This window comes from Panthera tigris, chromosome D2, assembly GCF_018350195.1.
Source record: "Panthera tigris isolate Pti1 chromosome D2, P.tigris_Pti1_mat1.1, whole genome shotgun sequence".
NCBI classification, from domain to species: domain Eukaryota; kingdom Metazoa; phylum Chordata; class Mammalia; order Carnivora; family Felidae; genus Panthera; species Panthera tigris.
This window is the reverse complement of record NC_056670.1, coordinates 41,015,300-41,042,873: the sequence shown is the minus strand read 5'-3', so window position 1 is coordinate 41,042,873 and position 27,574 is coordinate 41,015,300. Positions and strand designations below refer to the sequence as shown.

The 27,574-nt window shown below is 38.0% G+C and overlaps 1 protein-coding gene and 1 pseudogene across 4 annotated transcripts in view; both read right to left on the bottom strand.

Annotated features, from left to right (window-relative positions):
* NRG3 (neuregulin 3) overlaps window positions 1-27,574 on the bottom strand; it is a 1,045,385-nt gene that overhangs the window by 180,861 nt on the left and 836,950 nt on the right. The gene's annotated exons all lie outside the window — the stretch shown is intronic.
* Window positions 4,910-27,574, bottom strand: part of LOC107180910 — a 45,958-nt pseudogene continuing 23,293 nt past the window's right edge.

Genomic DNA, 27,574 nt, shown 5'->3' with positions numbered 1-27,574 from the left:
ACACTCTTTTCATCAATACCAAAGAAACCCCAAAGGTCATCCTTTATTCATCTGCAATCTTCTCAAAGTGCATCAAAGACATTCTTACTTCTCTCATAAACTTTCAAACAAAAAGAGAGAGAAAGAAGAAGGAGGAGGGAGAGAGGGGAGAAAAGGAGAGGGATGGGGAGAGGAGAACGCAAGAATGGAAGGAAGGAAGAAAGAAAAAAAGAAAGAAAAGAGACAGAGGAAAAGAGAGAGGGAGGGAGAGAAGGAGGGAGTAAAGAAGGAAGGGGGGAAGAAATGCTTTAAGATGAATAATTATAAATAACAAGATTTCTAAGATTTTCCAGTGAAATTACTGAACCAATGTTTGGTAAAATGTGCCCTTCAGCAAAGATGAAATAAGTATACTTTTGTCAATGCAGTTGTCTTCATTGATTTATCAGGAGATGGATGGGTAACTGGATTTTCCTACCTATTCTGTCACATAGAGTCTCACACAAGTGCAGAGATATTTAAATGTAATTTACAGAGATATTAACTAAGCATTTCCAAAATATACTACTAAACCAACCTCCACACCCACATATCAAGTTCTCTAATTTCCCAGTTGTACTACAACAAAATCAATGGATATGTTTGCATTCATCCAACACATGTACCTTTACTGAAGGGTAGAATGATTTAGAAGAAGTATAGGAGTTTGGCTCCCAACCTAAGTCACATAGGCTCAGACAAACTCTCTAATCCTTTCTAGGTTGTGATTTCCTCCACCATAAACAAGGATTTGTGTTACCTCAGAAAATAGTTGTAAGAATTCAACACAATCACAAAGTAGAGTCTAGTGGATAGTACTGCTTCATGGATGGCCCTTCTCTTCTATATTAACCCTAGTGTTTTCACATAGTCCTGATTTGAAAGATACATCTTTGCATCTTGAATATATATGAATAGACATAAGTTGACAATGATCTGCCAGATGCTGAACAGTTGTCATAATCTCTAGGATTTTACTTTATTGTAGGTGTGTTTAGTCTATTAAATCTGAGGTTTACCAATTTGATCAACTTGAACTGTACACTTGTGGAGTTTTTAAAAATTATTTTTAGAGTGAAAAGAAAGAGAGTGTGAGTCAGGGAGGGGGGCAGAGGGAGGGAGAAAGAATCTTTAGCAGGCTCCATGCTGACCATGGAGCCCACCGTGGGGCTCAATCCCATGACCTGGGATCATGACCTGAACAGAAGTCAAGAGTAGGTCTGCCAACCAACTGAGCCACCCAGGTCCTCCTGTACATTTGCTTTCACTGAAGTTAGATGATGTGGAGTAGCTCCAGGCTGACTTCTAAAGTAGGAAATATGTCCAAACCCTTCAGTGCTCCACTTTCTGCTGCTGCACACCCTCCCTGATTTTCAGATATTGACATTTATCTGAGATGATATTCATTTATCTGAGATGATATTCATTTATCTGAGATGATATTCTACATCAAGACTTCCCCTCTCTCAGTCCCAAGTGATCTCTATTCTTTCTCCTAATGCCTCACTAAACACTCTTTAAGTATACGTGATATCAATGAGGTAGTAGAGTAAAATTGATTTTAAAAATTCACAGTAAGTGCAAATAACCTCTAATGGATTTTGTCGTTCTTTCTACCCAGATCATTGCTATTTCTAGCATGCAGCCTGAGAGCAAATTAAGTCTATGCTTAATGCTGAAATTTTCCTAATTTTTGCTAAAAGATGCTTTCCTCATATTCCCCAAATGAAAATTGGTCAGTGCAGCTTACACATAAGACACTTTGGTAATTTAAAGGAACCCAGAGAAATCAAAGCATGGGCTAGCAATGAATCTTATTGAGTGTTAAATTGAATTTGTCTACTGGAACAGATAATCTGAATTTACCATTGCATCACATGAATGATATGCGCAGGAAGCAAATATCACAGGAACATATGAGCATCCTCCAGAATACTGCTCTCCCTAGAAATTCTGTGCACTCTTCAAACAATCTTCAAAGATAAGCCATGTTTGCCCCAGGTAAACAGACTTCTCACCGGCTCTCTGTCATATTTGGCTCTGTGCTGACACTCAGTAGCTTGGCAAAAGACAGCCGAAGATTCCAATTTTACATTTGCCCAAAATCTAAAATTATCAACTCTGTGGACACCAATGACACAATGATTAACCCTCACTTCTATCATATGATGATGCCTGTAATTCATTGTTGGAGGGCTTGGCAATCTGCTAATGGCCTTCATTCCATCTGGAATATGTCAGCTCATTTTTTAAAGACAGAAAGACAAAACAAAGAGTTCTGAACACTATCTTGCCAATGTGCAAAGAAGATGATATAGAGTCACCACTTCAACTATAAGTTTTCATGTATATTTCAGTCCTATACTCTAATTCCCAGGGCATGCTGATCCCAGCATCACAGATAAAATTTCTCCAAATTCCCAAAATTAAACATGGTGTTTGGATTGACACACTTAAAGGATTTCACAAGATACATCCAGACTGTTGTCACATCTTGGAAGAATGACTTTTCTCTGTTGAACCACACTAGTCTCTGAAGAACAGGAGTATTCAGCACATACCCAGTCTTCAGGAATTAGTGTCTTAAAAGCTCTTTGTTGCATTTATTTTTATTCCACTGTTCTTCCTGTGAACAAAATGGCGATTTACCTTAGTGTAATTGCTTTTGCCCTTTCAGAAAGACTCAATCAAGTTTTTCCAGCCATCCAGCTTCCCCAAATCTTTTCACCTTAGTTAGGCATTGTTACTAGGTAACAGCCTTTCTAGCCTGACTTGCCCAGTTCCCCTGTGCATCAGTGGCCCATGCCACACCAAGTCTAACGATCTGGAGTCTGCTGAAGGTCACTGTTAAGTCAAATAAAAACATATAACTAGATGACTCCCAGTCACATTTAAAAACCTGTTTGGCTGGGGGCACCTAGATGGCTCAGCTGGTTAAGCATCCAACTCTTCATTTCAGCTCAAGTCATGATCTCACAGTTCTTGAGTTCGAGCCCCATGTCAGGCTCTCAGCTGAAGGTGTGGAGCCTGCTCATATTCTCTCTCTCTCCCTCTCTCTCTGCCCATCCCCTGCGCTTGCTCTCTCTCTCTTTCTCTCTCTCTCTCAAAATAAAGAAATAAAAAAAAAAAAACCTGTTTGGCTGGCATTTCAGGCTTTTTGATCACCTGATATTCTTCTCTTAGTTTTGATACATCTTGCTTGGTTTTCTGTAGTCTGGTTGCTAATCTATATAATTTCAAAATATTTTTATGTAGAAAATAGATTGTCAGTAATATTTATGCCACATTCACCATTTTTATGACGATCAACAGCAAGAGTGCTAACATTGAGTACTTACTAAATTAAAGGCAATGGACTCAATATGTAACATGCACTTTCTCCTTCCCCACAAAATAGGGCACAGTGAATTATCTGAACTTGGAATTCAAAAATTGTTGAATGAATTAATGATACTCATTATTGGGATGCTTAATTAAGCCAAGTCAATGGTAGTGATCAAGTATGCTTCCTTTTCCTGCCTATAGGTAAAAATAATTAGGTTCATAATAATTTATCTGGGGCTTTCTCACTTATTAAAACAAACAACAAACAAATGAACAAACAAAATCCTAACCAAATCAAAGATTCCCCTCCCCACCCCATGGGCAGTAAAGATATAGAAACCCAGAGTAGTATTAGAAAAATTTTTCTAGTGTTAACTTGATTTTAGTTAACTTGAATGTAGTTTTTTAGTTGTCAGTAATGGGTTCTATAAGACAAATATTCATTACAGGGGATGATAAGGACAGAGAGATCACATCCAAGGACAAGAAAGTTAGAAAATGGGCTCGAATGTCAAAACGAAAGTAAAGAGAATCAAAGGCAAGAACTTCAATGAAGGCATTGAAGTCAAAGGTTAAATCCAAACATGGATATAAGAAATTCATTTTAGGCCTTTTCTCTGGGGCCAAGAAGTTTGTGCAGGGCCTAGCACCTCTGTCCTAAGTGTTAGCACCTGCATGGAACCAGGATCATGGCAAGAGAGAAAGTAAAAGGAGCTCATTGAAACTCATTGAGCTCATTGAAACCACTTTTCTAGTTGAACCATTGCAAGGGATTAGACATACTTGCACTCTAAGGAGGAATCTTGATGGAGCCAGCAGAAACAGCCTGTCTTTTTAGCATAGAATCCTACACAGACACTACCTGCTACAATATCCCAGTTGGCTTCCAGGAGTAGAAGGAACACCAGAGACAATCAGTCATTGCTGTGTGGTGCATGAATCTTCCACTAGTATTGTCAGTAAGGGCTCTTGTCCTTTGAATTTCTCAAAATATTGTCTCCCACATGGCACTCCAGTTATTACAATAGACCAAAATCTTTTTACCTCCCTTACTTTCTGGACAACGGAACTCTTCTAAAGAAATACAACCTCAATAACTAAGTCCCTGCATCTTTTGTTAGAACTCTAATGCTGATTAACACTGTTGTTAACATTAATCTGTTCCATGGCATAGAGTAAGTACTCAGTAAATGACTGGCAGACTGCCCAATGATATGTTTTCTGCATGGTCATCTTGTCAATTGTTTAATTCCACTATCAAAAGGTTGACTGACCTCAAATTATCCCAAAGTTTTTGGGGACTCCCCAGTTCCTTATATAGTGTCTCTGTTACTTATTCTCCGTGTTCTAGCTGATCCTATCCCAGCTAGTCCTTCTGCCTTGAGGAGAATGGGAAAGGATGCAGGATTGAGAAATGTGACTACAAATGAAGTTGATCCTAGATTACCAAAGAGCTTGAGTTCTACATTGCAAACTTGGCCAAATCTCTGTAGGCCAGTGATTCTCAATGTGCATGTGGTGGGCTGTAGATGTATTAAGAACTCTTCATGATTCCTTCTGTCTGGACTCAGATTTTAATAATCTGTTTCATTTCCTGTGGGGTGTACAGCATGTTCCCAATGATTATCACGTGGTCCAGAAGGTCAAGAGGGATGTCATGAGGAGAGGTGCTGTCCTCAGTATCCCTGATGACACAGATGCCTCAGTTGGATGCAAAGATGATGATGGGGGCAATAGAAGATTCCAGGTCCCAGTGCAGGTAGGTGAAACACTCGATGTCCAGCATGTGGACTTCATCAACAAAGAGCACACCTGGAACTAGCTCAGCAATACCCTGATCAATATACTTATTCACCACCTTGTTAATCTCCCCTTGCAGTTTGTGATTTCGGTCTTCTTTGGCTCCATTAACTTGCCCATCGTAGACAGGATGTTTTGCCCCCTGAGGGCCATGTGTTGGCCACATCCAAGTCATGCAAGGACACATACTTGATGATTTCTTTCTTCTTGTGAATATCCCCTTTTGGTAAGGTGACACACTCTTCCACTTCAAGGTCGAATTCTGTGACATAAGTATCATACCCACTTTTCCTCTTCACAGCCCCATTGTTGGCTTCGATGTAGGTCACATATCCAGCTTCTACTCAGAGTTTCTAATAAATCTGAGTTTGTTGCTGTTGTTGCTGCAAGTGATGCTATCTGCTGCCATTAAAAAAAATGATGAGGGGTGCCTGGCTGGCTCGACATCAGCATCAGCTCAGGTCATGATCTACAGTTCATGAGTTCAAGCCCAGTTCAAGTTCAAGTTCATGTGGGGTTGTGTGCTGACAGCTCCAGCATGGAGCCTGCTTTGGATTCTCTTTCTCCCTCTCTCTCTGTCCCTCTTCTGTACACACATGCTCTCTCTCTCTCAAAAATAAATAAAGAAACATTTTTAAAAAAATACTGACATTTTCTTTGACAGAGAGGTGCTTCTTGCCTACCATGCCCTCCTTGAAAACAAAATAGGGCCCAATGATAAGCCTCACCTTCGGAATTTAAGATACAAGGCTTGGGTCTTCTGGTCCTTGGAGCTGTAAACAGGAACCTACAAATTAGTCCGAGGGTCTCTCATAAGTATACAGCAGACAATAACAGGGTGCATCCACTCATCTCTACAGGAAATGAGAGAGGTTTTCATTGTTACTTATTTGACTAATGTCTAGATTTGTGTGAAATTCTGTTCAGAGTTTATAGTCTCTTGTGTACTGCCTTATATACATGTAAATCCAGTAATGTTTCCTCAAATTGAGACTACCTTTTCTCTCTCTTGTTTTAGTACAGAAAGGTCTTTTGTCAGTAGGATTGTTTCATTCACCTAACACTACAACTTGCTTTTATCTTGGTCTGCACCGACCTGAATGGGTTTTGTGATGTTGCAAATATCAGGGTGCAATGTGCTATGAGGAAGGGGAAAAAGGTATTGCACATTTTTTTAAAGCAGTTACTCAAAGATACCACCTCATGCATATAAAAGAGTATTCAAAGGGCAGTGAACAGCAGTGCAGTTCTAGAGAGTGACATCTTGAACAATTTTAGGGACATTTTGAGATATTTTAATGCAGTCACAATTATTTTAATAGTTACTCTATTGTAGTTTCTATGGACTGTCATTAAAATGCTTAATTCCTTCCATAGGGCTGAGAACAAAAACAAGCTAAGGACCTATTGCCCTCGAAGAAGGCAGAGCCAGGACAGAAACACAACACTGAGTGGTAACACTCACATTATTTTTTATGTAAATGGAACCCCCTAAACATAGTGTCCTTGTGCTACACAGCATCATTTGCAGTTGAGACAGAATGAAGTCAGAGAAGGCAAGTAAGTTATTGCAAGAGTCCATTTCAGAGGTATAGAAGGACCTGGCACAGTAGTAGTTAAATGTGACAGGAGGGAACAGATTTGAGAAATACTTTGGAAGCAAAAATAGACAGGGATGTTTGATTAAGTGGCAGCATGAGGAAAAGAACAGAGATGGATGCTTTGGGAGATAAGAATCTAAGTTCCAAGTTATAGAACTTTAGATGAGGCATAGATTAAATGCTATGTAGGTGACTTTGGACCTGGTCCATCTGAGGTGGCAGTGAGACACAGGAAAAAGGCAGCTGGCTGGTCATGCATGGATCAGGTCATGAATAGGGCATGTTAGGAATGCAGCCACATTGAAGTGTAATTCAATTTTATAAGTTGCTGCAGCCACTGAGTAGAGTGAACTAAAGAGGTAGCCAAGAGACAGCCATAGGAAATGTCCCTTTTCTGTGGCAATGACAGAGAGGAGCCCCTGAGGCAGAGCAGGAACAAGTGGCTGGATGAGAATTAGGATTGTCATCTACTGGTGGCCAGAGTAGGAGAGAGTTCCAGAAAATCAAGTGTTAAATACAACAGAATGAAAATAAAGACTGATACAAATGTTTATTTTCTTTGTGTGTGTGTGTGTGTGTGTGTGTGTATTTTTTTTCCTTTTTAGAGCTTAATTTCTCTAATCATCTCAATCTGGAGTTTTCCTAATCTTGGTAGATTTTATTCTTTCGTACCTTCTTTATTTATCTTAGCTACTTAAAAATATGTTGGGTTGTAGTTTTCTATTGTTTTGGATGTATCTTTCTGGCATAATTGCATTGCCTGAATCATTCTGCCTTTATTTCCTCTTCCTCATAATGACTTATAATAGTTCTGTATGGAAATCGACCATGATCCATTTCTCATTCTCTTCTTCCTGCTCCTCCTCCACCTTCTGCTCCTTCTCTGGAGTCTCCTTTTACTTTTAGGAGGGTGGGTGGGTCAGAACAGTTTTCCCAGCATTATGGCTCTAGAGCTCCCTCTCCTGTCATTTTTGCAAAGTAATAACAACAACAAAAAAATACGACCTCACATTTACTGTAATGCTGTGTCTATTCCTTTTCCTTATTTAAAAACAACAAACAAACAAAAACAAAGTTTTCTTTCCTTTGCTTCTTTGATAAGTTTGGGTTCTTTCCCATTAGTTTCTCATCAGTGTGGGTGTTTGTCCTGGAGGGAAGCTTCATTTGATTAGTTCTGGGAGTCCATGGGGCCCAGACTGCCCCAGCACTTTCAAATCTCACTGCAGAGCTCTTGGCTTCACCCACAAAATGACTAAGCTACTACTCTATGGTGGACCCAACAGGCTTCCAGAAGGAGTCTGGCAATCTGGGGCTACAGTGGGGCTTTAGGATCTTCTTTTAATATTAAATTCATGAAGATTTTGCAGTGATATCCATAATTCGTGTTTGTTTTATTAACCGCATAATGTTTTCAATGTCTTATTGGGTAGAACTTATACTTCAGAAGGATACAGCATGTCCCATGACCTCACATGAGCATGGGAGCACACATGTAACCCTGTTTGACAAGCTCATAGGTCTGTCTTAGAGTTCTCATTACAGTTGTGGGGGACACTGACCAGAGTTCAATGGGAAGAATTATGTATGCTGCTTTTAAGAACATACATAACTAGAGGCGCCTGGTGGCTCAGGCAGTTGAGCGTCCGACTCTTGATTTCAGCTCAGGTCATGAACCCTGGGTGGTGGGATCCAGCCCTGCATCGGGCTCTGTGCTGAACGTGGAGCCTACTTAAGATTCTCCCTCCCTCTCTCCCTCTCTCTCTCTCTCTCTCTCTGCCCCTCTCCCCCTATCTCTCTCCTTCTCAAAAAAAAAAAAACATATACATATATATATATATATATATACACAACTAAACATGCATTCTTTGGTAAAGGAAAAGATAGGGATGAGACTTCAGAGAGAAACATAATTGAAGGAAAGAAGGAACTTCTTTTAGAATTAAGAAGAACATAATATATATTTTTAAGTATAAGAGGTGAAATAAAATGGCAAATATTGAATAAAGTATAGTCAAAAGAATAAAATACAAAATAATTTTTAAAAAGCTTTTTATAAAGGGATTAGTTCTGAAGCACACACACACACACCCAATACCTCCTCCCTTGAGATACCAAATGATCATCAAACATTTGTTTGAAGATCTTCAGTAATGGGGAGACAGTTACTCCAGACAAGACTAGCTACAGAGAGGTCTGCACTTGATCGATTAGAAGAGTTTCATTTCCTGCATTTTTTACACATGCAATTTATTCCCTCTTTCTCAGTGTCAGCTGTGGAGAAGAAATTAATTTCTGTCTACATGATGGTTAACCTGGAGAAACGTGAGATTTCAATAGAAAAAGAAGTAAAGATTAGTTCTCTTTTGTCCAGCACCAATGACACATTTGGATGAGTAACCACTATTGTGAACATAAGAGAGATACATTAGAGGAAGAAAGTATGCAGAGATGTAAAGGTTGACAGAGGAAGAGAATTACAAGTGAAGATTTATGCTAGCTGAGCTGATCTGCTCTGGCAAAACTATTATTCTAAAAATGTGTTTGTTTGAGCCCAAGATCCATTTTATGAGAGCTGGAAGTCTAAGCTTGAGGGCAACATAGTAGGTTCTACACAAGAGCCCATTTGGTCTGCAGCCAAATTCAGCTCTTAGGAATGTGGCAGTGCCTACAATTAGTACTTTTTCTTCTGTTTATTAAGCACTGTATTTAGTCACAAAGCTTTAGCCTTTAGGGAGTAAACAGAGTAAACAAATGAGCAAGATTAGGCTTTTATTAAACCAAAAATTGCATTGCTCAGCTGAATAAGCACCAATTTATACTTACTAATGAGATAACGCTTCAGGCCAAGGAATGCATTTTGGTTATATGGAAATTCAATCTGATTAGTTAACACCAAAGTTTTGGAGAGTATAGAGATTCATTTCCTACCAGACTCCCATGACGTTAGTTCTATATTTTGAAACTCACATGGAACCCAAGGGATGATTTGTGGGAAAGAGCAGGATTTCATCATGGATTTGTGGAATCTGATTTTTTTTTCCACACACAAACAAAAATTATGGGTAACATTTTGAGCAAGATGGTATATTGAATTTGTTATTTGAGGGATTTTCCTATACTCTGAACATATAACAAGGAGGCACAAAAGTAAAAAACAGAAAAGCAAAAGACAGCTGGGCTAACATCAAGAAAACACAAATATGCAGAATAGAAACACAGAGTGATATTCACAGCTGAAGACTATTCCAGGCAGTTTGGGGAACAGAGGCAGGAAGTGGTAGCTGAAGAGTTCAGCTATTATAAGTGAAAGAAAGGGACAGAAAATGTAGTGTACTGTATTATGACTACAGCAAATTACTCATTAACCGTCTTGGGAGAAAAATCCACTTTTCTGTTATTAATGTGAGACTTCACCTTATGACTTGCTCAAGCCAAAGCAATGTAAGCAAAAGTGATATGACTCTTTGTAGAAGAAGCTTTAGGAGCCAGTGACCAGTTATCCATATTTCCTTGACCAAGAAATAGAAAATCCCATCTGCCAAGGTCTCCAAATGAAGGTGATAAAGAAACAGTCACCGCACCCAGAGCAGACATTAATGTAAATGAGAAATGAATTTTTTTTTTTAAAATGCCAGAGAAACAGTGGGGTCATTAGTCATCGAAATATAACCTATGCTATTCTGATCAATGCCTGGATCAGTGAAGGTTAGAAAATGATGGGTTGAGGAGAGTGTGTCACTGCATATTTCCCAGAGTTCTAGTGTTTAGGTAGCTACATACCCAGGGAGATGACAGCCAGAGCCTCACAATAAGACACAAACAGATGCCTCCTGGTTGGTGACTAATCTGACATACCCTTAATGCAGGTAGCATGGTCGTGTCCAATCACACTGTAACAATGTGTGTGTGTGTGTGTGTGTGTGTGTGTACTACAGGTTAAGGTTTTTGTAAGCAGGAAAAAGTCAGCATAAACAGAAAGGAAAAGTGAAAATGAAGCAAAACAATATCCCACTCAAAAATGAGTCAATAAATCCAAATTCCAAAATTCATGATGAAATGCAGTGCTAAAATTACAACCATCACATCCAACACACAGAAGGGGAATTAACTCCAGATGGAATGACAATTTTTTTGAGTTATAGAAGACTGCTTTAGGAGAAAACGTTTTTTTTTTAAGTTTAGTTTTCAAAAAAAAAAAAAGGAATTGTAAAACAAAAATGATGAGAAATACAAACTCTGATTCTACAGGTAGATTTTGGAAAGAGCAAATCAAATATACAGAGGATGGTAAAACTTCATTATGAAAAAAAAACCTGGTTGCGGTATAAGAAAGGCTTGTAAGTTGGAAGATAATATTTAAAATTTCACTCAGAATGCAATAGCAAGACCAGTACCAAGAAAATATCATATGAGAGAGATGAAGAATAGATTAAAGACTCCAAGATGCAGCAAAAGAAACTCTAGAAGGTTAGAAAAAAAAAGGAATGACAGAGGAGCAATATTTGAAGAAATAATAGAAAAAAAGATTTTCAGAATTAAAGAAGATATAAATCAAATTTAAAATGCCCTTTGAACATCTAGCAGAAAAACTGAAGATAAATTCACATCAAGATGTGTTTTGCTGAATCTCTAGGAATATTTAAAACCTAGGAGAGAAGTAACTTCCAAGGTAAGGACCTCCAAAACACCACTCCTCCATAAAATCTATGAAATTATAAATTATAATTTGCTAAAATTATAAAAAATAAACTTTTCCAGAACTCTGAAAATTAACCCAAGGCTTGGTAAGAACAGCAAGCTTTGTCTCATTTTAACCAGCTCTATTCTCATCACCTACTCATGGCTGTGGCAGCCTTAAGAACTAACATCTAGCAATCATGGAAGCTGGGATAAAAAAAAACCCAGCAGCCACTGGAAGAAGTGGAAAGGGTTTTCAGATCCCCAGAAATCCAGAACTAGAAAATTATCACTATTTGGCTTGTCCCACACATAGGACTACTCTTTATTTGACCTGGCTCAGAGCTTGTTTAGCAAGGAAAACCCTGTGCCTAGGGAGTTTGTCAAATCCATTAGCTGCAATTGTTCAACATTGATTGTGGTTGCCTGAGGCAACAACACAAGCTGGCCAAAGACTTAAGAAGAAAATGGGGGGGGGGAGGGGAGAAGTATCCATCAAGGCATTGAAGATTTCCATCAAGTTCTTGGGGATCTAGAATGCTGTGCATATGTGTAGAGCTGTGCACAAGATCTGAGAAGACCTAGACTGCTCATCTCTGGCTGATAGTGAGCCTTTTGCAAGAGCAAGAGGTGAAGGCAATTGCAGGGTTGCAAAGTATCTTGTAGGGGCATCGGAGTCTTGTTCCAACACATACATGGGTCTTTGGCAAAGGAAGGGAGAGTTGTTGATTCAAGATATTTAAGGACATCTCTGTAAAAAAAAATAGCTGGTTATTAAGTTAATGGTGAAGAGACTTCAGTGACAGCACAGGATAAAGAACTTTAATTTTTTTTTTTTTCAACGTTTTTTATTTATTTTTGGGACAGAGAGAGACAGAGCATGAACGGGGGAGGGGCAGAGAGAGAGGGAGACACAGAATCGGAAACAGGCTCCAGGCTCTGAGCCATCAGCCCAGAGCCTGACGCGGGGCTCGAACTCACGGACAGCGAGATCGTGACCTGGCTGAAGTCGGACGCTCAACCGACTGCGCCATCCAGGCGCCCCAAGAACTTTAAAGAAATATTCCTTAATAAGCCAGTAACCGTACATCACTATTAAAAAGTTATCCCCAAAGTTTATGTATTAGCTATCTATCTATCTACTTATCTATCATCTAATTTTCTTCTTGTGATAAGAAGATTCAAGATCTACCCTTCCCAGCAACCTTCAAATATGCACTACAATACCATTTTATAGTGTATATGTGATGAGTCATACACTGTACACTTGAAACTAATATAATGTTGTATACCTGAATTAAAATATTATACCTGATTTTTAAAAAAAGAAACAAAAAGAAAAAAATATATTCCAAGTAAGTTACCAAACAAACAAAACACAGTAATGAGCAGCAGTAATGAAAAAACTTGCAGATGAGGCTGAATCTGATTTCCAGGGTTGCCACCTTATGTTATTTAAAATGTCCAGCTTTCAGGGGCGCCAGGGTGGCTCAGTCGATTAAGCGTCCAACTTCTGCCTAGGTCATGATCTCACGGTCCGTGGGTTTGAGCCCCGTGTCGGGCTCTGTGCTGACAGCTCAGAGCCTGGAGCCTGTTTCAGATTCTGTGTCTCCTTCTCTCTGACCCTCTCCCATTCATGCTCTGTCTCTCTCTGTCTCAAAAATAAATAAACGTTAAAAAAATTTTTTTTAAATGTCCAGCTTTCAGCTTTCAGACTAGAAAGTATGGCTCATAAAAGAAAAAAAGCAAAATGGTTAATAGAAATAAAAAAATAGAAATAAAAAAAATTTTAAGTCAGTAAGCATAAATATATTCAAGGAACTACAGAAACCTCTATCAAAATAATTAAATGAGGGGCGCTTGGGTGGCTCCGTCAGTTGAGCAACCGACTTTGGCTCAGGTCGTGATCTCACAGCTTGTGAGTTCGAGCCCTGCATTGGGCTCTGTGCTGACACCGCGGAGACTGGAGCCTGCTCTGGATTCTGTGTCTCCCTCTCTGTCTGCCACTAACCCACTCGCATTCTGTCTCTGTCTCTCTCAAAAATAAATAAACATTAAAAAAAATAATAATAATTAAAGTCTGAAAACAGTGTTTCACAAAATAGAGACTGTAAATAGTGATGTAGAAATTACAAAAAGAATCAAATGGAAAATATGTCATTGAAATGTGCAACACCTGAAATGATCAATTCACTAGAAGACTTTGACAAGAGATTTCAGTAGGTAGTAGAAAAAAGTAAGGAACTTGAAGATAACTCAGTTGACACTGTTTGAGGAACAGAAACAAAAAAAGAATGAGAAAAAAAAGAGCCTCAGAAACCTGCAGGACCCCATACATCGTACTGGCAAATGCATAATTGAAGTCCCACAAGAAGAGGGAGAAAATGAAGCAAAAAAAGTATTCAAAGAAATAATGACTGAAAAACTCACCAAATTTGTTGAAAACATTAATTTACATAGGGCAGAAGCTCAATGAACTCCAAGTAAGATAAACCTAAAGAGATTCTAATATCTCATCCAGGAAGTAGGAAGCTGCACATGTAACTACAATTTCTATTCTCTTAAGTAATTCTTCTGAAGTAAATATTGTAAAATATTACTTGATGTTATTTGATACATTTGATAAGTGTAGGTGGTGGGTACACATGCATGCCTTCAGGGAATAACATACTTACATACTTAGTTGCTGGTTCAAACAGAAGCCTTAATACATATTATTTTCTCCTTTTTCTTTTCAAATGACAAATATTTTATTCTCCTTTAGGATACAACAGCATCAAGGAAGCTCTGGTAATTTCTTGTCTTTATATAATTCTATTTGTTGATAGTCATAACACAAGATCAACCAAAAACTTTTCCTAGTGAATAATTTCAGTTTCTCTTACTCTCAAGCAAGGAAGCAACAGTAACAATGCTAGATTATTTAATTGCAACCAAGAACAAACACAAAATGTATAAAGTGTGATTACTGTTGCTTGAGCAACTTTCTGAACTCATTTTATAGGAAGTACTCTTAAAATTCTTAAGCAATTTTCAACTCTATTTCTTTAGCTATATGATTCTGTCTGTGGTTGTATGGCATAAGAAAAATGCCACTTTCCTGAAGTCTAGGTTTGTTATACCTGGAGTACCTGAGTGGTTCTCCCCAGTCTTGTGGCCTGTACAAGAATTCAAAACAGCCAGTGATGCGGAATGGTCTTGACATTTGTATTTGAGTTTTGACATTCAGATACATTGATACTCATTCTTCATTCCTACACATTGAAAGAAGGGTTGTAACAAGCAAGATCAGGCAATGCCAGGTGGACCCCAAGGAGCTGCAAAATGCCAATTTCAAACTTAGGCCTACCTAAGCAGTTGCAGCCAGGATTTGAAACTGCAGATGAATAATGTCTGTGTGGACAAAGGAAACTGTTCAGTCTCATTTTAGAAAAAAACCAAAGAAAACAAAACAAAACAAACAGGTGCATACCTATTGTATTTGCCTATCCCTATAAACTAACTGTCTACTTCCTGAAATGCCTTTCTGTAACTTCTAAGTCCCAGGAAATTCCTCCTCCTTTTTCAAAGTGCAGCTTCTCCCCAGACTACTCCTGGTTTACCTACACATTTTAACTGCCCTCTTCTTTATGCATTTATAGCATGATATACTCATGTAGGGTCCTTTAAAATGGATTGACTGCTCAAGAAGCACTTTGTTAGGTCATGAAGATGAAGCTGTGAATGAGACTCGATTTTGCCCTTACAAGCTAGCAAAGGGCATAACTATGGTAATTGGCCACTGCAGTGGGGTGGAGTGCATACTGTGCTGAAAGAAGTCAGGGAGGGTGCAAAATCACTGTGGCATCCCCTAGTTCTGAGGCTGAGGAAGAGCTGCAGACTCAGTCCTGAAATGAGAGCCAACACTTAGAAGTAAACATACAAAAAAAGAAATGTATGTGTGGAGGAGGGATGGTTGGAGGAGGGGGTTGAGTGTTCTGAGCAAAGACAGAAGCATGGCCTTAGCTCCAAAGATGCAAAAAGTATGGCATATCTAAAAGGTCAAAGACAATTCTGAATGGCTTGTTTGGAGAAAAAGAAGATGCATCAGGAGAGTTGGAGTTAACAAAGCAAGCAGGATAGAGATGTGAGAGGTATTTGAAATACTAAAATGACACTTGTAAGTGTTTTTGTTCATTTGTTCATTTTGATGTGTTTGTCCTGATGCATCCACTCCTATCTTAAAATAACAGATATTCTGACTTTTCTTTTCTCATAGTACATGCACTTCAGGAAGGATTGATTAATCCAGCCATTAGAAAAGAGGGGTAAGAGGAAGCCTATCTGGCCCCATCACACACTCAAGAGTTAATACTTAGAAAGACTTATCAGAATGAAATTCAGGACTTGTAGACTTTTTGATTGGTGTTTGTGTGTGTTCGGTGGAGAGGTAAGAGAGGGTGTAAAGATATTGTCCTTGTTTGGGGAGCATGAACCTGAATATGACAGCTCAAGAAAACTGTCAGCCATCTTAGAAATATTATGAGAGAGCCAATCAGAAGAATCAAAGCCAACCAGAGACCGGTTCTGGTTGTGTGTTTTGAGCTGGGAATACAGCCTTCCCTGAAGGCTCTGACCTTTGCAGTTATATAAGCCAAAATACAGGATTTATTGATTATTTGTTGAATTTTATCTTCTATTACATGTAGCACAGTCCTAATTGCTAAGGTCTGTTTAGGGGCATTGATTTTATCTTAGAGCAATGGGCATTAACGGACAATTTTTAAGTCATGAGTAACAAGAATGTGTATTTTTGTAAGACAGCCTTAACCACTTGTGTGAACTAGATGGCATAGACTCATTATTCTTTATTTCTCCCATCTAAGTACAACTACAAACCCTATCTATGACACAGCAGGCAAACATAGGAGGACAATGAAAGGTGGAAAGAGGAAGGCAGACTGGCTAGGGACCACAGGACTGGAGGAACAACACTGCGACAATTCCCAACATCTTCCAATTCCCACTCCAATCCCCACACCACCAGCAGATCAAGTCCTGGCATCTCACGAATCCCAAACCATAGGAGAAAGCAGCCCAGGTAGGCCCCTTCCTTCCCTGATTGAACTGGAGTCCTGGAAACAAGAAGCCAAGGAGACTCCTCTCTGCTCCCGGGACTTGAGTCCCTTTCCCCCCTCCCTTCCTTCCAGAGACACTGGACAGCCAGCCCAAGTGGCCCAGAAGCTCAGGCAGGGATTAAATCAGGGCTCATAGACAAACAGAGGCCAGATTGGAAAATGCTCTCCCAGGACCTAGAGAACAGGGAAGTCCAGCCTGGGGAAATATTTTTTGCTTCACATATGGCACCAGCAGGGATCAGCAGAGGACCCAGTGCTACCGGGCAAACAAAGCAGATGAAAAATAGCATCTCAAAACCTCTGAAAATTAAGTTGTCATTAGAACTGTAGCTCAAAAAAGTAGGTCAGTATCTGCACGCTAAATATAAAAAAGGGATTGCTTGTGAAAATAAAGGATTTTACTAGGATCCAGAGTTTCCCAACCTTATAGCTAAAATGTCCAGGTTTTAATGAAAAAGCAATTGTCATACCAAGAACTAGGGAAATCATAGCTTGAATGAAAAAAAAAATAGACATGACACAGACATTAGAATTATTTGACAAGGATTATAAAGTAGTCATAAAATTGCTTCATTGTGCAACTACAAATATCCTTGAAACCAAAAATCTCACTAAAAAGTAGAAAATATAAAATAGTAAAAGTAAAGTTATAGAACTGAAAAATGCAATAACCAAAATTTAAAAAGGCATTGGAGGACTCAGAATGAACACTATATAAGAAAGAACCAGTAGGCTTGAAATGAGGATAGAAGGACATCCCTGTGTATAGATTAGAGACCAGCAAGACTTGAGGGGCTGTTTGGGACATTATACTAATAATCCAATGACAGTGGATGGTGGTCTGAAACGAAGTAGTAGCATTAAAGGAAGAATTAGATTTGTGAAGTGGTTTGGATGGAGTATATATAAACTTTAGTGGTTTATTTGGACATGGGTGTAAGAAAAAAAAAAGGAGAAATTGAAGGTGAATCCCAACAGAGTGAATATTGATATAAATGCCAGAGGAAGCAGAATGGGTTTGGGAGGAAAAAACATTCATGAATGCAGTTTTAAATATTCTTCATTTGAGATATTACTGAACAGGACACTTTGGTATCTTGGTCACTTATGTTATAATACAGTAATCAACTGACCTCTTTGTTGAATCAGGAGAAACTAGCTAAGCACCCAGCATTAGGGGGACATTAGCAAGTTTTATGAGTAATGGAATGAAAAAGTAAGTGAGTAAGTTGACATCCTGTAAGTTCTAAGAACATTTTTCCTCTCACCATGGACCATCATAGATAGACAAACTCACATAATTGCTACACCTCTAAAGATCAGCTAGACTGTTGGGATATCAAGAGTCCACAGGTAAACGAGCCTGACCGGCAAATGTGAGCTATCGTTACATACCCCAGAAAGGAACCCAAGCTCACCAATTGTAGATCTATCATTTAAATCCAGATGCCACAGGCCAACAGAATAAAATATTGGCCTTATTTTTATGTCTTCTTTTTTATTTTTTAACATTTGAAAACACTTTATTTTTTACCACCAGAAAGAATACCTCATATATATGACTAAATCAAATCATCAAAGATGAAAATTCATCAATTGTCTATCATATTTTAGCTCATATTGCTTCTATTTTCTTCAAGATGAACAACTTGTTTGAGAAGAAAAATAATGAAACTCTGGGAAAAGTGTGCCAAATTCTGTAGTGTTAATCTATCTGGCATGCTTTGCTCTATCCTAATTAATTCAGTTAGATATACTGAGACCCTTGCATGATCTTCCATTGCTATCCAGGAGCCAAGGGAAAATCCTTGGATCATCAATTCTAGAATATTTGCCCTACAAATCAGCAGATAGAAGTCCTTCTACTAGACCTAGCTCTCAGGGAGTCCATGCCAAGGTCTCACTCGACACCTTTAAGAAGAAACTACTAATTTCTTTTGCTCCTCATTCTCATAAATATCTCATTGGAGAGACCCAAACTCAATTTTCCCTAAAGATCTTGAGTAGTCTGTTCCTTCATATAGTACACAAAAGACAGTCTTAATTTGTACTCCAGCTGGCTCTAAAAAGACAAAGAGTTTCTTGCCAGCCTTATCGTGAGACGGGTATTGATCTCAGCCTACAGTGCCACTCAACTCTGTCCTTCTGAAGTTAGGGCCTACTTAACAATGCAATGTGTTCTGATTGCCAGAACACATTCCTAGTGTTTTATTCTTTTCACCTCTGGTCAGAGGGCTTTTTAGTCTTCCCTTCCTGCTTCAAGAATGTCCCTCAGATGCAGAGAAAGAGGAACCCTTTTGCATTGCTGGTGGGAATGCAAACTGCTGCGGCCACTCTGGAAAACAGTTTGGGGGCTCCTCAAAAAATTAAAAACAGCACTACCATGACCCAGCAATTGCACTACTAGGTATTTATCCAAAGGATACAGGAGTGCTGTTTCAAAGGAGCACATGCAACCCAATGTTTTTAGCAGCACTATTGACAATAACCAAAGTATGAAAAAAGCCCAAATGTCTATCAACTGATGAATGGATAAAGAAGATGTGGTATATATACATATATACGCAATGGAATATTACTCAGTCAGCAAAAAGAAAGAAATCTTGCTATTTGCAACAATGTCGATGGAACTAGAATGTATTATGCTAAGCAAAATAAATCAGTCAGGAAAAGACAAACATTGTATGACTTCACTTGTATGTGCAATCTAAGTTACAAAAGACGAACATAAGGGAAGGAAAGCAAAAATAATATAAAAACAGAGAGGGAGAGAAACTATAAGAGACTCTAAAATACAGAGGACAAACTGAGGGGTGTTGGGTGGGGGGATGGGCTAAATGGGCAAGGGGCATTAAGGACACTGGTTGGTTGGGATGAGCACTGGGTGTTATAGGTAAAGTGATGAAACACTAAATTCTATTCTTGAAATCGTTATTATATGTTAACTAACTTGGATTTAAATTAAAAAATAAATAAGTAAATAAAAAAGAATGTCCTTCAGCTCATCTGGAAGAGGGACCTAAGCTACCTCCTAAAGGAGACATATTTTTACACAAACCAGTGGTTCCATTTGTATTGGTCATTTTATTTTTCTTTATTTTTCTTTTTTTTTAATGTGAAATTTATTGTCAAATTGGTTTCCATACAACACCCAGTGCTCATCCCAAAAGGTACCCTCCTCAATACCCATCACCCACCCTCCCCTCCCTCCCACCCCCCATCAACCCTCAGTTTGTTCTCAGTTTTTAAGAGTCTCCTATGCTTTGGCTCTCTCCCTCTTATATTGGTCATTTTATAAGACTATTCTCATATTAGGCATTTGAAGAAAAACATGTTCCAGAAATAGAGCCCAGTGTAAAACTGTGGTTTTGTCCACATTTAGGTTTTAAAAAATGGGGTCATCACTGGAAATAGTGTTTTGTAAGCTATGCTCAGATTCTCGAAACACCTACCCATTTTTCTCAAATACTTGAGCAGAAAAAAGAAAAGAAGAAATGGAAACTTTGAGAGGCTTTCCTAAATCATTATAATCATTAAAATTCAAAACTTTCACATTTATAATTTAATGTAGTTAAAATACCATGCATATTCATACTGCTATTTGATATTCATGTTAATAAAATGATGTAAATAAAACAAATAAGAGTAATATAATGACTCATTTTTATTCTATTTATTAAAGAACCAGAGTTCATGGTTGCTTTATATAGATTTACATCTTGTACTAGTTGTAGAATATTTCATTTTTTAAAAATCTTTTTTTCCAATTTTTAAAAATCTTATTATTGCTAAATTATAATTGCAGGATTAAAACCTTGTAAAAATGAAGGCTGTGTCTGCATCATGTTATAAATTAGCTGGCTTCTAATTCAGGCAAAGCAAATTCTTCATCAAAGGAATCTTAACCATTCTCAAGTACTGCATTATTTACATGTTTATGAGTGCAAAAATGTTGTGTAACAAAAAATGAGTTCAAGAGTACCAAAACAACCATTACATTTGGTAATACACATACAATTTAGAAAGAATTATACCAATCCATGCATAATAGAGGAGAAAAGAGAGACTCAAACTTTTTGACTTAAGCTAATATGTTTTATATTCTGACTTTCCAGAGCTGGGACTTAAAATTTAGTCTTATAATCCTGGTCTGCCTCACTGTGAGGAATAAATATACATCAAAATCAATAATCCAACTCAGATATATCCTAAATAAATATTATAGTGACAAGAACTGCTTTACTCCAATTATATTTAAGGAAAAAGATATTCCAGAATATCTTTCAATACTATAATAATTTCTTGTAGTTTTTGAAAATTATACAAACCTATTTAAATTGTTTTAATGTTTATTTATTTTTGAGAGAGAGAGACAGAGTGCAAGTGGGCAAGGGGCAAAGAGGGAGACACAGAATTCAAAGCAATCTCCAGCTCTGAGTTGTCAGCACAGAGTCTGACACAGGGCTCAAACCCATGAACTGCGACATCATGACCTGAGCCAAAGTCAGACAGACCCTTAACTGACTGAGCCACTCAGGCACCCCTACTGCTGCTGTAGTTTGAAGGTTGCTCTCCCAAAACTCCAGTGGAAATCTTAATACCCATTGTGATGGAATTAGGAGGCACGGCCTTCGGGAGGTGCTTAAATCAGAAGGGTAGAATTCTCACAACTGGAATGAGTGCTTTTATATAAGAGACCCCATAGAGCTCCCTAGCCTGTCCACCATGTGAGGGTACAATAAGAAGTCTACAACCAGCAAGAGGGCCCTCTTCCAACAAATATCCTGATCTTGGACTTCAAGCCTCCAGAACTGTGAGAAATAAATTTCTGTTGTTTATAAGCTACCCAGTCTGTGGTGTTTTATTACTCCAGCCCAAACAGACACAATTCAACACAGAATTCATTAGAGGGCACATCTGAAATTTCAGTCAAATGATTAAGGTCTTTCGAAAGTATATTTTCTCTAGTTATCAGCCAATGTCAGTAGGAAGTATGGAAACGAGGATTTCAAATACATAAATAGGCTCAGTTTCTGCAGTAGTGTTTGAGGTATTCTAGGGTGAGAGCACAAAAAGAAAAAAAAAGAAGCCATATGCAAATTATGTAATATCATAGTGTGCTATGCATCAAAAATTAGAATTAGCTCAGAAAAACAAACAAAAAACCTTAAAATGCTTGGTAATGATAATCATATCTCACAGGTTGTTTCTGTTTTCTCTATGTGTTAAAATGTTCTGCATAATTTAGATATGATTTAGAGGATTTCATCTTTAGCCTTCAAAAGCTGACAAAGGTGATGTCATATTTCTTTGTTAGAATGTCATTTTTGGGGGGCGCCTGGGTGGCTCAGTCGGTTAAGTGTGCGACTTCGGCTCAGGTCATGATCTTGCGTCTATGAGTTCGAGCCCCGCGTCGGGCTCTGTGCTGATAGCTCAGAGCCTGGAGCCTGTTTCAGATTCTGTGTCTCCCTCTCTCTCTGACCCTCCCCCACTCATGCTCTCTCTCTCTGTCTCAAAAATAAATAAACGTTAAAAAAAATTTAAAAAAAGAATGTAATTTTTGGGGTTGCTTGGGTGGCTCAGTCAGTTAAGTGGTTGACTTCTGCTCACGCCATGATCTCATGGTTCGTGAGTCTGAGCCCCGCATCGGGCTCTGTGCTGACAGCTCAGAGCCTGGAGCCTGCTTTAGATTCTGTTTCTCCCTCTCTCTCTCTGCCCCTCCCCTGTTCACACGCTGTCTCTCTCTCCTTCAAAAATAAATAAACATTCAAAACAAAACAAAACAAAAGAATGTCATTTTTGTTAGTGATTGCTTTCTAAGGTATAGGATCTTTTTTTAATTTTTAAGTTTATTCATTTTTGAGACAGGCAGAGAGAATGAGTGGGGGAGGGGCAGAGAGAGAGGGAGAGAGATAATCCCAAGCAGGCTCTGCACTGTCAGCACAGAGCACGATGTGGGGCTTGAAGTCACAAACTGTGAAATCATGACCTGAGCTGATATCAAGAGTCAGACACTCAACCGACTGAGCCACTCAGGCATCCCTTTAAGGTATAGGATCTTAAATACATGTAAAGTCAACAATTATACACTTGTTTCATATTGTTCCATGCTCAAATTCCTTGAGAGTTAAGCTTAACTTTTGCAAGAAACTTGAACTTCAGAAATGTAAGTACTCAATAGCAAAAGCTATTTCCATTCTTGCAACATGGATTTTCTGACAAACACTTTTGTGTTTACTTTAAATAGTTTGAGAATCTGGAAAATCTATTTTACTCAGATGAAATAGATAGAATTAAATTCCATTTAAAATGAAGTATTTCATACCATTAAAATAGTCAGTGACATTAATTATCAATGGAAGAATAATTTTTAATGAATGTATTATCTGTATAAATTCAGAGATTGATGCTAGGCACTATGGCTGAAAAAAGGAATATGTGGATGTTTGACATGATGGGAATCTCTACAATTAGTTGGTACTAGGTTGTTACCATGGAATTTTAAATCTCAAAGATAATTTCTGCTTAAAGATGGGGGGATTGACCACATTCATGTGTTTTCTTTCCTTCCTAGGACCCACTGAAAATCTAAGTACAAAAATCAACATGTCATAAGTCCACAACAAACAATATATTGCTAAAGAACTGTCAGGGTGGAAGAAGTTTCAGCAAATTCTGGAAGGCAGCAAGTCCATGAAAGTGCAGTAATTATTGCCCCGGGATGGAGGAAGCAGCTGCATGGGACACAACTGAAAAGTGAGATAGTGCTCCCAGTGAGACCACAGAGACTTGGGACTGAAAAAGAGCCTACCTAGCCCAGGAGAGTGTGAGGAAGTCCCGTGGCTATACACATGATGGTGCCAGGGTGCGGGGGGGGGGGGGTGGCAAAAACTATGTACAGAACTAGAAATATTTCCTACCTGTTGCCCCTACTCCTGTCTCAGATGAGTCAGAAGCCAGGCCTGTAGCCTTAGATAGAGACTGGAAGGCAATTCTATAGTATAATTGTGACTCCAATGACAGTCTGATATTTGGGGGCCCCCAGAATGACACCAGCTCCAAGCCAAGCACCCTAAAATGAAGACCCTAAGTGGGCTAGCACCACATATTACACAGACTAGCAAATGGGTTCCTCGTGCCTTGCTCTCAAACATTCAACATGAGGTTCATGGAGACAGATAATTCACAGAGATCACAGAGACGATTCACAGAAAATAAGAAAACACCTGGGGCACCAGGGTGGCTCAGTCGGTTAAGCACCTGACTCTTGATTTTGGCTCAGGTCATGATCTCATGGTTTGTGAATCTGAGTCCCTCATTGGGCTCTGCACTGACAGAGCAGAGCCTGCTTGGGATTCTCTCTTCCACTCTCTGCCCCTCCCCGCTCATGCACTCTCTCTCTTTCTCAAAATAAGCAAATAAAAATAAATTTAAAAAAAAAGAAAACACCAATTGCCAACAGTAATGTCCACAGAGAGAATCCAAAAAGTATCTTATTCATTCAATCTGTTAAAATTCCTGAGGTAAGGAAAAATCAGTGAATCTGAAAGAGCTTTCAAAAATTAAAATAGTGTGTTTAAAATAAAAAGAATTGGGCACCTGGCTGGCTCAGTCAGAAGAGCATGTGACTTTTGATGTCAGGGTCCTGGGTTCAAGCCCCATATTAAGTGCAGAGATTACTTAAATAAATAAAACTTAACATACATATGTACATAAATGCATAAATAAGTAAAATAAAATGAATTAATAAAAGTGTAGAAAGATCAAGAAATCGCCCAATAAATAAGGAAAATTGACAAAAGATTGGGAAAAGATGAAAGGGAATAAAAAGATTTAGAAAATCAACCCAGGAAGTCCAATAGCCAACCAAGAGAAATTTGCAAAGGAGAGAACAGAAAATAATAACCGGAAGATAAGAAAAGCATCCAGAAAATAATATGTTTCACAGAGCCCACAAATCAAAAACTCTAGATTAAAAGAGCCTGTCAAAAGAAATTTTAAAATACCCCAGCTAGTGTGAGCACAGAATGAAGACCAATTCAGACACACTAGTGATACTCAAGACACATGCCACTTCTTTAGCCAAAGGAGGGAAGGCAAAATTTTAAAGAGGAAGGCAAGGAAATCAGAAAATGACATCTGCAAGCCGGGACAACAGTAACAGGAAGTCCCAGGAGGCCAGCTGGGCGGCAGATTGAGAAGGAAGCTGTACAGAAGGAGGCTGGAGACAGAGGGCTGCTGGAGAACAGTGAAAATAACCGGTCACTAGGGAAGTTGAGGATTACGAGCTGTTAGACACTCCAAGAAAACCAGCTTTGTAGCTTTGCAACAGATAAAACATTAGCACTGTATGGATGCTCTTCATAGAGTTCCAGCTTTTAAGATATATCCATGAAGAAGGCAAGGAAGACATGTTTGTAGTTACAGAACATTTAAGTGTTATTAAGAAACACCAGATACGGGAAGACAGAAGAGCAGAGGAGAGATGAAGAAAAGAAGGCTGCTAATAACCATACTTGGTAAAGCGACAAGTCAAACATATGGTCTGAATGATGAATATACTTATTGATATATATTTATATGTATGCATATATTTTCCTTTCTTTCCAGCTTTATCGAGGTTAATATGGACAAATAAAAACTGTATATATTTAAAGTGTACAATTTGCTATTTCCATATACTGTGAAATAATCACCACAATCCAACTAATTAACATATCTGTCACTTCACGCAGTCACTATTTTCTGTAGTTTTATGTGTGGTAAAAATGCTTAAGATGAGTAATTTCAGGAGATATGATGTCTAGCAATATGACTATGGTTAACAGTAGTGTATTCTATACTTGAAATTTGCAAAGAGGGTCATCTTAAATATTCACGTGTATTTTTCATTAATTACATGAAGGTTATCAGTGGATTACTTGATATAGTAGACATATGCAAAGAATAAGAAGGAATAGTTTACTAAGAGCTGTACTGCAAGAGAACTATATCCCCATCCTAGCTCCACTACCAAGACCACATTACAGATATTGGAGAAGGAAAAGAATGTTGCCCTAGAACATTTAGACCTAAATTTAAATGAGCTACTACTGTACTAACCAACTTTAAGTAAATCATAAAATCCATCCTCATCCTTAAACTAAACCATCCTAAGGTCAATTTCCATTCTATACAAGAAAATCTAGAAGAAAGTACATAAGGAGTATAGTTTCTCTAAATCTTTAACTAGTTTTGTTCATTTTGTTAATGTTTAGCCTGACCTTTTCAGTCTTCAGTATCCACATTAAAAGAATCACAATAAAAATGAGAAGGTCCACTAAAAAGCAAAACAAAAACCTGGCAACAAAATCGTTTTGCTGCTTTGGAAAGTAGCCACTGCCTGCTGTTTACTTTTGTATATCCACAATAGAAAAAAAAAATTTAAGTAAATTCTGGTTCATTGCCTATCAAGAAAATATCAGCAAATGTATCGAAATAACTACTTGTAGCAAACTCTAAAGCCTTCATCACATTTTGCTTTCAGGAGTAATTTCACTGGAACCATGGGCTCATATATCAAAAGAACATTTAAAAAGAGATTTTTGTTCAAAGAAATAGGCACATCAAAGCAATCAAATAGGAAGTAATCGTGTCTAACTTCTACAAAGCAATATTATCCTTTATGAAATGAAAACCTTGAACACACAAAATCTGAGTTGAAATCAAATCTGATATTAAATTTTATTACTTAGAGAAGACTTGCTATGGCAGTTAAGAGCTGGCATTTCAAAATAATTCATGTTCAGATACATTTTTGAATTCATGTTCAGATAGATATTTATTCATTCCACAAACTAAAATTCAGCCTACAAACCTTGCTCCCTATTACAAGAAAGTAAGCTTTTATAGGCATTACCATATTGTTAGCATTTCATCTCAAGATACTAAGTTCTCTCAATAACAATTTTCCTTCAAAAGGAACTGGCATGAGGGAAAAAGAAAAATAAAATCAATTAATTAATTGATAGTTTGGCATGAGTTTTTTTACTTTATCGTAACTTCCTTCCTAAAGCTGAATCTCTAGTGTTTATGATTTCTCCCAGTAAAATGTGATCATTTAGTGAATGGTCATTTAGTAACTGATCATTAGTTTCAATTTCTGAATATTTAGCATCCTTTAGTTTGTAAGGAAGCATCTCTTTACTACCCCATGAGGTTGAACCATGTAGTCTGTTTAATTCTCTATGTATTACTTTGTAATCTTTTCCATTATAATTCCACACTTGCATCATGCTGAAATATAACTCCTTTCAACACAAATCACATATTTAGGTAGTTTACTGCTTATACTGATTTTTTGTGTTATCATTTGTAAGTCTTTAATCCCCTGAAATTTATTTTCTGTTGTGAGAAAAATGATCTAAGTTTATTGTTCTGCTTACATGTCCTTAGTTCACCCACATTAAAATTGTAGTATTCTTTTCTCACTAACTTAAAACATCACTTTCATCTTTTAATTTTTGTATGTACTAATTTTTGTTCTGGAAACAAGGAATACAGTAATCATTGGTTTTCTATTTTATTAAATATATGTCAACTTTTCTCATGTCTGTTTTCTGATAAACTGTAAAATAGTTCATTAAGTCCCTTCCCAAATTAAACGTTTAGTAAATTTGTGTTAAATTACCAATCACTTTTGCAAGCATTTCCCTCTTAACAATATTGATAATTTGAAATTAGTGCCCATCGAGATCAGAAGTGTTAGGTAGTGTAATTTAAATTAAACTTTGTCATACATTACATCTACAAACCAGGAACATGGCAGGACCTCTCTTTGTTGTAAATCCATCTCTCTCTCTCTCTCTCTCTCTCTCTCTCTCTCTCTCTCTCTCATACACACAGCCCCAAACATAGTTTTGTAGTTTTAAAAACTTTTTAACGTTTATTTATTTTTGAGAGACAAAAAGATAGAGTGCGAGTGGGGAAGGGGCAAACAGAGAGGGAGACAACAGAATCTGAAACAGGCTCCAGGCTCTGAGCTGTCAGCACAGAGCC